This window comes from Scyliorhinus canicula, chromosome 17, assembly GCF_902713615.1.
Source record: "Scyliorhinus canicula chromosome 17, sScyCan1.1, whole genome shotgun sequence".
NCBI classification, from domain to species: domain Eukaryota; kingdom Metazoa; phylum Chordata; class Chondrichthyes; order Carcharhiniformes; family Scyliorhinidae; genus Scyliorhinus; species Scyliorhinus canicula.
Window position 1 is genome coordinate 113,463,128 of NC_052162.1, and position 14,203 is coordinate 113,477,330.

At 49.6% G+C, this 14,203-nt stretch overlaps 1 pseudogene; it reads left to right on the top strand.

Moving 5' to 3' along the window:
* LOC119951531 overlaps positions 1–1,164 on the top strand; it is a 69,317-nt pseudogene extending 68,153 nt beyond the window's left edge.
* The last annotated feature ends 13,039 nt before the right edge of the window (positions 1,165–14,203 follow it).

The following is a 14,203-nucleotide window of genomic DNA, read 5'->3' on the forward strand; positions in this document are numbered from 1 at the left end:
ACGACTTTGCTTCCAGTGGGCTGATGATCATTGAGCCTGATGATCAAAGCTGATGGAAGGACATTTATTTTATCGTGCAAAGTAAACATTTTTTCTACCACTACAGCAGATCTAAAATAAATACATTTGTCTCTTTAGGAAGGATGCATCATCAATGGGTGCACACTCTCCCCGTGTCTGCGTGGGTTTCCTCCAGGTCCTCTGATATCCTCCCACAAGTCCCGAAAGATGTGCTTGTTAGGTGAAATTGGACATTCTGAATTCTCCCTCCGTGTACCTGAACAGGTGCCGGACTGTGGCGACTCGGGGATTTTCACCATAACTTCATTGCAGTGTTAATGTAAGCCTACTTGTGGCAATAATAGAGATTATTATTAAAGAAGGAAGTAAAGGATTAAACTGAAAGAGCTGTACAAATCTGAAAAGGTTTGTGTTCGGTCAAAGGTGGGACCGAGTTTAAGAAGCAGCAAAAAATGACCAAAAAGATAATAAAGAGGTCGGAAGGAAGTAGAGTATGAGGGAAACTAGCTCGAATATAAAAATAGATAAAATCAGATGTGGTATGATTCATACAGTCGGGAAGTGAGGTCAGAACTTCAGCTTGGAACTGCCAACAAGCAGCCTCATCCATAGTACTTGAGAAAAAGCACAGTCACATTGCTGGGTGTTTATTATAGACCCCCAGATAGTCAGCAGGAAATTGAGGAGCAAATATGTGTGCAATTCATGGAGGTGTATAAAAATAATAATAGGATAATTATATTAGGTGATTTCAACTTTTCCCAACATTAATTGGAATAGTCATCATGTTAAGAGTTTAGATCATTTTTATTAATGTCACAAGTAGGCTTACATTAACACTGCAATGACGTTACTGTGAAAATCCCCTAGTCGCCACATTCTGACTCCTGTTCAGGTACACAGGGGCTGTTTAGCTCACTGGGCTAAATCGCTGGCTTTGAAAGCAGATCAAGGCAAGCCAGTGGCACGGTTCGATTCCCGTAACAGCCTCCCCGAACAGGCTGCGGAATGTGGCGACTAGGGGCTTTTCACAGTAACTTTATTTGAAGCCAACTTGTGACATTAAGCCATTTTTATTTCATTTCATTTTATTTTCAGAGAGAATTCAGAATTTCCGATCCCCCTAACAAGAAGATGGAGTAGAAAATGTCTGCAGGAAAACCTTTTAGCTCAATATGTAGAGGGTCCAACAAGGGATGGTGCAGTACTGGACCTAATTCTGGGGAAAGAAGCCGGCAGGTGGTTGATGTGTTGGTGGGGGAGCATTTTAGTGATAACAACCACAACACGGTACAAAATAAAATGGACAGGTTGCAAAAGTTGTATATTGCGGGAGAGCGGATTTTAGTAAAATAAGGCCAAGGGAGAGCAAGAGTTACTTGTGGAGAAATCTACAGAAGAGCACTGGGGCATTCAAAAAGTAAATGGGGAGGGTATAGGCCCAACGTGTTCCCTCGAGGGTGATAGGCCCAACATGTTCCCTCGAGGGTGATAGGAAGGAGTAATAAGCACAGAGAACCATGGATGGCCAGAGACATTCAGGATAAGATGAGAAGGAAAAGAGAGCCTTTTAGCAAGTACAAGGGGAGCAATCAATAAAGGCAGTAGTGGAGTACAGAAAGTGCAGGATGGAGTTTAAGAAAGCGATTGGGAGAGCAAAGAGGAGATATGAGAAAGTTCTGGCTGGTAAAAGTAGGGAAAATCCCAAGATGTTCTGTAAGTATATCAATAACCGGGGAAAGAGTAGGGCCCATTCAGGACAAGGGGGAATCTGTGGGTGGAGCCAGAGGACATTGGCAAGATGTTGAACAAATTCTTCACATCTGTCTTCACCCAAGAGAATGAGGAGGTAGATGTGGAACTCGGGGAGAGAGACTGTGAGGTTCTTGAGCAAATAGGGAATGACAAGGTATTGGAGGGGTTGGCAGGCTTAAAAGTGGACAAATCTCCATATGCAGATGATGTATGTCCCAGGATGCTGTGGGAGGGAAGGGAGGATGTTGCAGGGACTTGCCCCCAAATTTTGAATTCCTCTCTGGCCACCGGGGAAGGTGCCAGAGGACTGGAGAACAGTTAATATGGTCCCTCTTTTTAAGAAAGATTGTAGAGATAAGCCAGGTAACTACAGATTAGCGAGTCTCACGTCAGTGTTAGCGAAACTGTTCCTAAAAATTCTGAATGAGAGGATCTATTTCCACTTGGAGAGGCAAGGATTGATCAGGATTAGTCAGCATGACTTTGTCAGAGGGAGGGTCATGCCGAACAAATTTGATTGAATTTTTTGAGCATGTGACCAAGTGTGTAGATGAGGGTAGTGCAGTTGATGCCGTTTATATGGATTTCAGCAAAGCCTTTGACAAGGTCCCACAGGGGAGACTTTTTAAGAAGACAAATGCACATGGGATACAGGGTAAGTTGATAAGGTGGATTCAAAATTGACTTGTGTGGTGAATGTATTCACCTAAGTATGAACTGTCTGTATAGTGCTGTGACCTATGACCTGGAAATGATAATACGGTCTACTTCCAGGTACTGTACTGGACCCCTGGCGGGCTCCGCCCTCCCAGGGGCGATATATAGTCCGGCCACCTGTGGGTGGCACTCATTTGTACAGCAGACACTGGTAGGTGAGTTCCTGGATAATAAAGCCTTTTATTCACTCATTCTCACAGTCTCACAGTGAATTGACGGTATAACAACTTGCCTGTAGGAGACCAAGGGTGATGACAGATGGCTCCTTCAGTCACTGGAAGCCAGTGTCCAGTGACGTACCACAGGGATCAGTGCCGGGTCCCCTATCGTTCATCATTTATATAAACAACATAGATGTTGGGGGGTAAGATCAGTAGTTTTGCAGATGACACAAAGATTGGCCGGGTGGTTAACAGTGAGGTTGAGTATCTTGGGTTACAGGAAGATACAGACGGGATGGTCAAATGGGCAGAAAAAAGGAGATGGAATTGAACCCTGAAGTGTGAGGTGATACACTTTGGAAGTAGAAATTTGACTAGGAAGCATTCACTGAATGGCCTGACAGTGGGAAGTTCCGAGGAACAAGGGAACATTGGTGTGTTTGTCCATAGATCTCTGAAGGCAGAAGGGCTGGTTAATAGGGTGGTGAAAAGTGGCCTATGGGACACTCGCTTTTATTAATTGGGGCATAGATTACAAAAGGTAATCAAAAATTACAAAAGGAGGTCATGTTTGAGTTGTGTAGAGGTTTGGTGAACCCACAGCTGGAGTACTGTGTGCAATTCTGGTTGCCACATTATAGGAAGAATGTGATTGTACTGGAGGGGGGCAGAGGAGATGCACCAGGATGTTGCCTGGGATGGAACATTTAAGTTGTGAACAGAGGTTGGATAGGCTTGGGTTGGTTTCATTGGAGCAGGAAAGACTGAAGGGTGGCATGATTGCACTGTTAGCACCATTGCCACATAGCACCAGAGACCAGGAGCGCGATTCTCCGCACCACATGCCGGGTGGGAGAATCGCAGGAGGGCCGGGCGAATCACTCCATGCCGCCCTGGCACCCCCCCGTGATTCTCCTCTCCCCCCCCCCCCCCCCCCCCCCCCCCAAAATGGCGTGTGGCATTTTTTGACAGGACGCTCGCCATTTCTCATGGCGACCGGCGATTCTCCAGCCCGGATGGATCGAGCGGCCTACCGAACCCGACTAGTTCACACCGGCACCAACCACAGCTGGTCGCTGCCGGCATGAACAGTGCACGACAAGTGAGTGTGGTGCCTGTGGGGGCGGAGGGAGGATCGAGCACCACGGACGTGCTCAGCAGATGACTGGCCCGCTATCGGTGCCCACCGATCATCGGGCCGGTGTCTGTAAACGACGCACTCTTTTGGCAAGATCAAGCCGCCACAGAAAGTTGGTTTACAGGTGCAACAGGTGATTAAGAAGGCAAATGGAATTTTGTCCTTCATTGCTAGAGGGATGGAGTTTAAGACTAGGGAGGTTATGTTGCAATTGTATAAGGTGTTAGTGAGGCCACACCTGGAGTATTGTGTTCAGTTTTGGTCTCCTTACTTGAGAAAGGACGTACTGGCACTGGAGGGTGTGCAGAGGAGATTCACTAGGTTAATCCCAGAGTTGATGGGGTTGGATTATGAGGAGAGGTTGAGTAGACTGGGAGTGTACTCGTTGGAATTTAGAAGGATGAGGGGGCATCTTATCGAAACATTTAAAATTATGAAGGGAATAGATAGGATAGATGCGGGCAGGTTGTTTCCACTGGCGGGTGAAAGCAGAACTAGGGGGCATAGCCTCAAAATAAGGGGAAGTAGATTTAGGACTGAGTTTAGGAGGAACTTCTTCACCCAAAGGGTTGTGAATCTATGGAATTCCTTGCCCAGTGAAGCAGGTGAGGCTCCTTCATTAAATGTTTTTAAGGTAAAGATAGATAGTTTTTTGAAGAAAAAAGGGATTAAGGGTTATGGTGTTCGGGCCGGAAAGTGGAGCTGAGTCCACAAAAGATCAGCCATGATCTCATTGAATGGCGGAGCAGGCCCGAGGGGCCAGATGGCCTACTCCTGCTCCTAGTTCTTATGTTCTTATGTCTTGGGCAGCGGAGGGGAAGACGGCAACCACGCAAGCGCGGGTTGGAGCCAGCCAACCTGCGCATGTGCGGTTGACGTCACTTCGGCACCGTCAGCCGCATCATTCCCGGCGCGCCACTTTGACGCAAGTGTCAAGGCCGGGCGCTCGGGATTCACGCGCTGCCGCTCCTAGCCCCCCAGGAGGGGAGAATAGGAGGCGAGGGTTGGCCTCCGATGCTGGAGTGAAACACTCTGGGCGTCGGCACTCAGTCTCCCGTTGAGAGAATCGCGCCCCTGGGTTTGACTGTCTGTGTGGAGTTTACACTTTCTCCCTGTGTCTGCGTGGGTTTCCTCCCACATTCCAAAGATGTGCAGGTTAGATGGATTGGCCATGCTAAATTGCCTTGAGGTGGGGAATTGGGCCTAGGTAGGGCGCTCTTTCAGAGGGCCAGTGCAGGCTCGATGGACTAAATGGCCTCCTTCTGTACTGTAGGGATTCTATGATTCTATGGCCTGATCAAAGTGTAGAAAATTATGAATGGCATGGACAAGGTGGATAAGGAACAGCTGTTGCCTTTAGTCAAAAGGTCAGCTACGAGGGGACAGAAGTTCAAGGTGAGGGGCAAGAGGCTTAGGGGGATTTAATGAAAAACATTTTTACCCAGAGGGTGGTGACAGTCTGGAATGCACTGCCAGGGAGGGTAGGAGAGGTGGGTTGCCTCACATCCTTTAAAAAGTATCTGGATGAATACTTGGCATGTTATAACATTCAAGGGCCAAGTGCTGGCAAATGGGATTGGGTAGGCAGGTCAGGCGTCTTTCATGCTTCGGTGTAGACTCTGATGGGCTGAAGGGCCTCTTCAGCACTATTATTCTGTAAAGATCTGGATGAAGGTTTTTAACTTCAATGTCTTTAATTGATGGGGGGGGGGGGGGGGGGGGGGGGGGGGACTGGAAAGATCACTCGCTGGAAATCACATGCGAGAGGGAAAAAAAAACTTCAGTCGTCAACCTGCTAGTTGTGAAGACAATCTCATTGGGGAACAAGCTGAGGAAGGAAGTGAAGTGTTGGATGATGTAGGCTTGCGAGGTTAACATAAACCACCAAGACTGAGGAAGGTTCAACTCTAGTTTATTAACTATGAACTAATCGACATACCAGAACTGTGGGTTTAAACAATGTTAGTTTAACTAGAGACCTAAGCCTGTCCGAACCAGTTGATTCTCTCAGCACGTGGTGTGAGTCTGTGCTGGACTTGATGAGTTCTTGTTCTACTGAGAAGCAGCACCCAGAATGAGCGGGAGCCGTGGTGCCCTCTGCCTTTATAGTGTGTGTATTCTAACCGGTGATTGGCTGCGGTGTTTGTGCATGTTGATTGGTCCCAGTGTATGTCCTTCAGTATGTGTCTGCACCATGATATACTGGTGTATAGAACATAGAACAGTACAGCACAGAACAGGCCCTTCGGCCCTCGATGTTGTGCCGAGCAATGATCACCCTACTTAAACCCACGTAACCCGTATACCCGTAACCCAACAATCCCCCCATTAACCTTACACTACGGGCAATTTAGCATGGCCAATCCACCTAACCCGCACATCTTTGGACTGTGGGAGGAAACCGGAGCACCCGGAGGAAACCCACGCACACACGGGGAGGACGTGCAGACTCCACACAGACAGTGACCCAGCCGGGAATTGAACCTGGGACCCTGGAGCTGTGATGCATTGATGCTAACCACCATGCTACCGTGAGGCCCGTGAGGTATATTATGACATCCCCCCCTTTTTAAAAAGTGTTGACGTGAATATGTGACTAATAAATAGTGTGGGTGTGTGAAGAATGTGCCTAACTAAGTGTGAGGTGCGAAGACATGTGTACAAATCTATATACAGGAAACAAAGCTATACACAAAGGAAGGTGCCTGGTGCAGATGATTAATATGCAGGAACTTGAACAAAAACAATGCTATTTACAAACCACTGGAGAACGATTGTAACAAGAAGAGAAAAATAATCTCAAAGTCCACTTATTTGCAGAGTTCATAAGTTCAGTCTCTGAGGTGGGCGACAAACTCTGGTTGACCGCCTCAAGGGTGGGCCAATAGCTGGCACGTCAGGAGCCGGGTGGGCTGCAGCACAGTTCAGGGGGAAGCAGAGTGACCGGAAGCTCTGCACAGTCCATGGCAGGGTCAGCAGAGGAGCTGGTCGGAGGATCCCATGACGACTGTCGAACAAGGCGAAGGGCACGCCGATTGCGGCGCCGAATGGATCTGTCCGGTAACCGGACCAGGAAGGAGCAGGTGGCCACCTGCCTGAGAACAACAGCAGGCGCAGACCAGCCACCATCCAGAAGATGGATGCGAACCATGTCGTGTGGCTGGATGTCAGGGAAATCAGCAGCAGTGTGTAGATTTTTGTTTCATCTGAGACATCTGCATCCTGTTGAGCACGGGGACATGATCGAGGTTGGGGTGAGAATCGATGGCACCGTCGTCCTGAGAGTGCCGTTCATCAGTAACTGTGCAGGCGACTGCCCAGTGGAGAGCAGGGTGGAGCGATAGGCTGACAGAGCAAGGTGGAAGTCAGAGCCGGCGTCGGCAGCCTTGCAGAGCAGCCTCTTGACTATATGGACCCCATTTTCCGCCTTGCCATTGGACTGAGGGTACAGTGGACTGGACGTGATGTGTGTGAAGTTGTAGTGCCGGGCAAAGCTGGCCCATTCCTGGCTTGTGAAACAGGGGCCATTGTCTGACATTACTGTGAGCGGGATGCCATGCCGGGCGAACGTCTCCTTGCACGCCCGAATAACAGCCGAAGATGTGAGATTGTGCAATCTGATGACCTCCGGGTAGTTGGAGAAGTAATCAATGATAAGGATGTAGTCCCTGCCCAATGCATGGAACAGGTCGATGCCCACCTTGGTCCAGGGCGATGTGACTAACTCATGGGGCATCAGGGTCTCCCTTGGTTGGGTGGGTTGAAAATGCTGGCAGGCGGGGCAGTTGAGGACCGCATTGGCGATGTCATCGTTAATGCCCGGCCAATAGACAGCTTCCCTCGCCCTGAGGTGACATTTTTCCACTCCTAGATGGCCTTCATGCAGTTGCTCCAGGACCAGCTGGCACATGCTGTGCGGGATCACGATGCGATCCAACTTCAGGAGCACGGCGTCAACAACCGCCAGGTCATCACGGACATTGTAAAATTGCAGGCATTGGCCCTTGAGCCACCCATCTGTCAAAGCGCATTATACGCTGCAGAAGGGGGTCAGCCGCTGTCTCGTGGCAAATTTGTACCAGGCATGCATCCGATGCTGGCAAGTGGGAGGCTGCGAGTTGAACTTGAGCATCGATTTGGCAGACGAACCCTTCATGATTGCATGGAGTGGTGACCGACCTGGAGAGGGTGTCGGCAACGACAAGGTCTTTGCCAGGGGTATAAACGAGTTCGAAGTCATACCTCCGTCGCTTGAGCAGGATGCGTTGGAGGCGAGGCGTCATGTCATTCAAGTCCTTTTGTATAATGTTGACAAGTGGACGATGGTCGGTTTCAGTGAACTGCAGAAGTCCAGATACGTAGTCGTGGAACTTCACGACTCCGGTCAGAAGGCCGAGACACTCTTTTTCAATTTGTGCATAGCGCTGTTCCGTGGGGGTCATTGCCCATGATGCATACGCAACGGGGGCCCATGACGAGGCTTCGTCTCGTTGCAGGAGCACGGCTCCAATCCCAGACTGACTGGCATCAGTAGAGATTTTAGTTTCTTTGTTCGGGTCGAAAAAAGCCAACACTGGGGCCATGGAAAGCTTGGCCTTCAGTTCCCTCCGCTCGAGCTCGTGGGCAGGAAGCCACTGGAAGTCCGTAGTTTTGCGAACCAGGTTTCTGAGGGCTGTGGTGTGTGAGGCGAGATTCGGGATGAACTTCCCGAGAAAATTCACCATGCCCAGGAACCGGAGGACCGCTTTCTTGTCCTCGGGCGTTTTCATGGACGTGATTGCTGCAATCTTGTCCTCATCCAGATGCACCTCTAAGTGATCACCTAGGAACTTAATGTCCGACTGGCCGAAGGAGCATTTGGCCCTATTGAGGTGAAGGCCATGTTCGTAAATGCACTTGACGACACGCTTGAGGCAGCTGATGTGTTCCTGCGGGGTGGTTGACCAGATTATAATGTCGTCGACATATACCCGGACGCCGTCAATTCCCTCCATCATCTGTTCCATTATTCGATGGAAAACTTCAAACGCGGAGATGATGCCGAATGGCATTCGGTTGTGGCAGTATCTGCCAAAGGGTGTGTTAAATGTAGACAGCTTTCTGCTCGATTCATCCAGCTGGATTTGCCAAAAATCTTTTGAGGCATCGAGTTTTGTGAAGAGTTTGGCCTGGGCCATCTCACACGTGCGTTCCTCACATTTCGGAATCGGGTAGTGCTCCCGCATGATGTTCCAATTAAGATCTTTAGGATCTATGCAGATCCTTAGTTTGCTGGATGGTTTCTTAACGCAGACCATGGAGCTTACCCAGTCGGTCAGTTCCGTGACTCTGGATATAACTCCTTGGTCCTGGAGATCTTGGAGCTGTTGCTTGAGGTGGTCCTTAAGGGGCGCTGGAACTCTGCGAGGTACCTGTACCACAGGTGTGGTGTTGGGCTTGAGTAGAATCTTGTAAGTATACGGGAGCATGCCAATGCCCTCAAAGACGTTGTGGTATTGCTGGATGATGGAGTCGAGTTGCAGCCTGAAGTCTGTGTCGGAAGATGCAGACACGTCACTGGAAGAGAGTGAACCCTCGGTACTAAGTGGAGCAGCTTACATGCCTGCACACCAAGCAAGGAGGCTTTTGAGGTGGCAACGATTTTAAATGGGAGAACAACTGTGTGAGCACGATGTGTCACCTCAAGTTGGCAGGATCCACTGGCAGTGATGGCATTGCCATTGTAGTCAAGCAGTTGACACGCAGATGGCAGGATGGCAGGCTGGACACAGAGTTTGCGAAGGTCAGACGATGCAATGAGATTGGCAGAGGTGCCAGTGTCCAGGCGGAACCTGACAGGGGACCGGATGACCGTAAGGGTGGCACACCACTCATCATCCGGGTGGATGCTGTGAATGTGGATGGGTTTGGTGCCACGCTTGGGGGACATCCTGTTCGTGGTTGTGATGCCAACTTGGAATGGGGCCTGTGGGTCATCACAGGCAAAGTCGGAAGAGAGATCTGGAGCAGGTTCGTTGATGGCAGGCTGAATGGCCCTGACATCTCTGCGGGGCTGGGTGGACCTCCTAAAAGCAGCAGGCAGGGAGGACCAGCACAAGTGGCCGGGTTTGCCACATTGCAGGCAGCGTCGGGTCTTCGCGGGACATTGCCGCTTCAAGTGGGCGGAGCCACAGTTGCCGCACGCCATTGCGTCGGCACGTTTGTTGCGCTGGAGCAAAACGGTCCGCCACGTCACCATGTTCGTTGCGTGTCAGCGGGGGAGTCCGCGAAAAGCGCGCGAAATGGCCGCCATCGTCCCGATCCAGACCCTGGAAAGACTTTATTATTTGGACCCACTCTGCCTCGTAGGGAGCTTGCCGCACCGTTTCAGCGGCCTGGATGCGGGAGTATCACGTGGAGGCGTGTTCATGGAGGTCCCAATGGCCGTGGACAGAGTGAGCTGCTTCACTTTTAGTAGCTGCTGGCGCAGGGGGGCTCAGATTGGACACCAAAAACTATCTGGTCATGGATCACGGAGTCAGAGGTGGACTTGTAGTTGCAGGACTGCACAAGGACACGGAGGTGGGTGATAAAGGACTGGAAAGGTTCGTCCTTACCCTGAATTCGCTGTTGAAACACGTATCTCTCGAAGCTCTCGTTTACCTCGACCTCGCAGTGGGTGTCGAACTTTAAGAGGACTATTTTGAACTTCGATTTGTCCTCCCCCTCAGCAAAGGTGAGCAAGTTGAAGATGTGAAGAGCATGGTCCCCGGTTGTGGAGAGGAAGAGAGAAATCTTCAGTTTCTTCAAGGCAGCTTCCAGGTCCGTGGCCTCGAGGTACAGCTGGAAGCGCTGTTTAAAAATCTTCCAATTGGAGCCCAGGTTCCCGGCAATGCGGAGGGGCGGTGGCGGGCAAACGGAGTCCATTCTGCAGGATAGCGTGAGACTGGTGGAAGGCTGATCACTGGTAGGTAGGTCTCAGAAGTACTAACATCCCTCAACTACTGGTACCATGAAGTGTCGGATGATGTAGATTTGCGAGGTTAACATATACCACCAAGACTGAGGAAGATTCAACTCTATTTTATTACCTAACTATAAACTAGTCAACATACGAGAACTGTGGGTTTAAACGATGCTAGTTTAACTAGAGACCTAAGCCTGTCCGAACCAGTTGATTCTCTCAGCACGTGGTGTGAGTCTGTGCTAGACTTGATGAGCTCTTGTTCTACTGAGAGGCAGCACCCAGAATGAGCAGGAACCGTGGTGCCCTCTGCCTTTATAGTGTGTGTATTCTAACCGGTGATTGGCTGCGGTATTTGTGCATGTTGATTGGTCTCAGTGTCTGCCCATCAGTGTGTGTCTACACCATGATATACTGGTGTATATTATGACATCTATTGTGACGTCAGAATGACTCAGAGGGACGTACCCAGCGCAGCCTCCCATTGGAGCAATATCCCTGGTCACAGAAACAAGATGCTGCGGATTGGGCAGCAGCTCAGCGCCCCGAAGGGAGGAGCCCCTCCTGCTCCATGTGAGCTTGGATTCCGCTCCCTTCTTGGCGCCATCAGAGACCAATGGGAATCCGAGGAGGACCGGAAGGGCGCGGGTCTTCCTGCCAATCAGAGTGCGGAATTTGTGGTGATGGCTGCAGGGAGATTCCCCAGGAAGCTGCTGCTCCTCTGTCTCTGAATGAAGATGGAAGTTCACACAGACTGAAACTCCCTCCTGTCTCCAATCTCTGAGTAAAATACTTTCTTTTCTCCCCCTTTCCATCTCTTTTCCCCCTTGTCGCTGGCAGGCCCGGGCAAGTGAGGAATTTGGCACTGTACCTCTCGTTGTTATCGGTTGGGGGGACCTGGAGAGTGGGGATGTTTTGGCGATCTATGGTAGGATTATGGAGGAGGACAAGGAGCCCATGCAAAGGATTAAGGTCAAGTGGGAGGAAGAGTTTGGGATGGCGTTGGAGGGAGGACTATGGTGTGAGGTGCTGCGGAGGGTCAACACCTCAACCTCGTGTGTGAGGCTGGGGTTGACTCATTTGAAAGTTGTGCACAGGGTGCACTTGGACGGGCCGGTTGTTCAAGGGGGTGGGAGGATAGCTGTGAGCAGTGTGGGAGGGGTTCAGCCAACCAAGTGCATATGTTCTGGTCCTGCCCAAAGTTGGAGAAATTTTGGGGGTCAATTTTCAGCACCATGTCTGAGGTTCTGCACATGGATTTGGAGCCGGATCCCCTGGAGGCCATTTTCGGGGTGTCAGACCTGCTGGAGCTGCAGAAGGGTGAGATGGCAGATGGTTTAGCCTTTGCCTTGTTGATTGCCCGCAGACAGGATCTGTGGAGGTGGAGACCAGCTCCCCCCCCCCCCCCCCCCCCCCCGCGGGCCTCGACATGACTGGGGCTCTAATGGAGTTCTAGTATTTAGAGAAGGTGAAACTCACTCTGAGAGGGCCAGATGAGGAGTTCCACCAGAGATGGGTTTTGTTTATGTTATATTTTGGGGATCTGGTGGCTGTCAAGGAGTAGTGGGCAGTTTGGGGGTTGAGGAGAGAGGCGTTGGGGTTTGGGTCTGTTTGTGCGTTGAACAAATGGTAAAATTTTGAAAACTTGAATAAAATATTTTTTAAAAACAACTTCACATCAAAATCTGACATTATTCAATTCATTGAATATCAATGGCTTTTAAATCCAGGAGGAGAAATGTTTTATTATTCCTTGTGCTTCAAAATGTTTTCAACATCAGTGTGACTGGAAAAGCACTGAGACACACACCCGAGTGAGTGTGTTCCAGTTCATTGACTCTGGAAAGAGCCTGAAAAAGCATTGCACCATCACAGCGGGCAGAGACCGTACACGTATTCTGTGTGAACCTTCAACTGATTGTCTTACCCGAAGAGACAGCAGGAAACACCCGCACCATGGAGAAACAATGGAAATGCACCAGTGCATTCACACCGGGGAGAGCGCATTTAGCTGCTCTCACTGCACAAAGAAGTTTAGAAGGTCATCTGCACTGCAGAGACACCAGCGAGATTTAGTTGTCCATCGACAGTGGAAACGCATCGACACATTCACACTAGGGTGTGACCATTCTGCTGCTCTGTGTGGGAAAGGATTCCATGTTCCATCCAGCCTGTGGACACACCAGCGAGTTCATACTGACGAGAGGCCGTTTGCCTGCTCTGACTGTGGAAAGAGATTCAATACTTCATCGCACCTAATAATAAAAATCTTTATTAGCGTCTCAAGTAGGCTTCCATTATCACTGCAATAAAGTTACCGTGAAAATCCCGTAATCGCCACACTCCGGTGCCTGTTCGGGTACAGTGAGGGAAAATTCAGAATGTCGAATTCACCTAACAAGCACGTCTTTCGGGACTTGTGGGAGGAAACTGCAGCACCCAAAGGAAACCCATGCAGACACTGAGAGAATGTGCAGACTCTGCACAGACAGTGACTCAAGCTGGGAATCGAACCCGGGTCCCTGGCGCGAGCCAGCTGATGGGGACGGCAGGAGCTCCCAGTGTGGACCGAGGCTGCTTCCCTTCAGCGGTCACTGAATACAGTGTGGGAACTGGCCATTTAAAGGGGCTGCCTTGACTCGCTGGTCTGAGAATCCACCCCTTTTACCCCTCTGTGTAACATCGGGGCTGGTCAATGTACTGAAAGCCATTTGCTTCTGTTCTCTTTTGTCTAAAATCAAATTGGAAGGAAAAGAGAATTCCAGACATTATTGACATCACTGTACATATTGCAGACACACATTTATTTATCTTTGATCACAGAATCGCACTGCACAGGAGGACATTCGGCCCATCGTGCCTGTGCTGGCTCTTTGAAATAACTACTCCATTAGTCCCACTATCCTGTTCTTTCCCCATAAACCCTGAAAGCTAGTCCCTTTCTAAAATTTATCCAACTCCCTGTGTTGAATCTGCTTCCACCAGCCTGTCAGGCAGTGCATTCCGGATCACACCTCACTGTGTAAAGATTTGTCTTCCTCATTTCCCCTCTGGCTGTTATGTGAATTACCTGAAATCTGTGTCCTCTGGTTAACAACCCATTTGTCAGTTGAAACAGTTTCTCTTTATTTACTCGATGCAAACCGTTCATGATCTTGTCTGAACTCAGATAATAGGGAAATCCTGAACAGTCCCATTGTTCTGCTCCACGGAACAATTTACATCAATGGTTAAATCCAATAAAATTAACCCAGTGACAATAATGACCAATTGTCTGATTACAACAGGTCTGATTCAAGATGAGGTAATATTAATTCAAGAGGTCAAAGTGGGATTTGTGAGTGATCTTGGGCTTTGTAAGTTGGACTCTAGTCGTGGAGACACTGAGTGCTCCTGGGCAGGATTTTGGGAAATCACTGTTGGTTCAGGAACCTGAAGAAGATTCACACTTCTCCCAGGGCAGGTCAC